Below are 735 nucleotides of genomic sequence, written 5' to 3'. Positions count from 1 at the left end.
ACTTCGAGTTTATATAATTAGCTACATTTGTATATATATAATTCGCCAGAATATACAAATGCATATGTATAATATACAATTATCTAATCAATATACATATTCAATTCACCTCTCTCCAACTCTCTGCCCTCTGTCGCTCGCCTCTCTCCTCTCTCTTCCAATCTCGCTTGCCATATATACAAATACATATATAATATATAATTATCTAACCAATATACATATACAATTCACCTCTCTCTCACTTTTTGCTCTCTCGCTCCTCTCTCCTCTCTCTCCCAGTCTCACTCGCCTCTCTCCTTCCTGTAACATATAGTTACGAATTGTAGTTATCAAACTATAGCTATAGAGAGTAATTAGGCTATTTTTTTAGTGGTTATATGTGAAAGTTCCCCTCGAATAATTAACACCCTTATGAAAAGTTATAAGTATTATTTAAAAAAAATTTCTCCTCTGTTACTTAACCTATTGGTCAATCCAAAATAATTTGTGAAAAGTTATAGAATATGGGTCGGGTCATAAAAATATGGTTGCCCACCCATTTAATTCAATCTTGGTTTCTAAGTTTGGATCTGCCCTTCAACGCCTTATTTGTTAAGTTTTAACTTGCATTCATTACTGCTACATTTCAATCATCTCCGGTTTATCTCTCAGAAAGGTGAAATTTTCTCTTCCTAACTGAGAAATTTTTTGATTCATTATTGTAACTAACGAATGAATTATGTATATATATATATA

The 735-nt window shown here is 32.1% G+C and overlaps 1 protein-coding gene across 2 annotated transcripts in view; it reads left to right on the top strand.

Moving 5' to 3' along the window:
- The first annotated feature begins 520 nt into the window (after nt 1–520).
- The window catches only part of LOC107029574 (protein YIF1B-like), a 7,434-nt gene continuing 7,219 nt past the window's right edge, over nt 521–735 (top strand). The window contains exon 1 of one of the 2 annotated variants that reach the window (XM_015231011.2): nt 521–655. The gene's annotated coding sequence lies outside the window, so the exon portion shown is untranslated. The remainder of the gene's footprint in view (nt 656–735) is intronic. The other variant, XM_015231009.2, reaches the window with a different exon arrangement.

Source organism: Solanum pennellii, chromosome 9, assembly GCF_001406875.1.
Source record: "Solanum pennellii chromosome 9, SPENNV200".
Taxonomy (NCBI): Eukaryota; Viridiplantae; Streptophyta; class Magnoliopsida; order Solanales; family Solanaceae; genus Solanum; species Solanum pennellii.
This window is presented reverse-complemented; position numbering and strand designations above follow the sequence as displayed.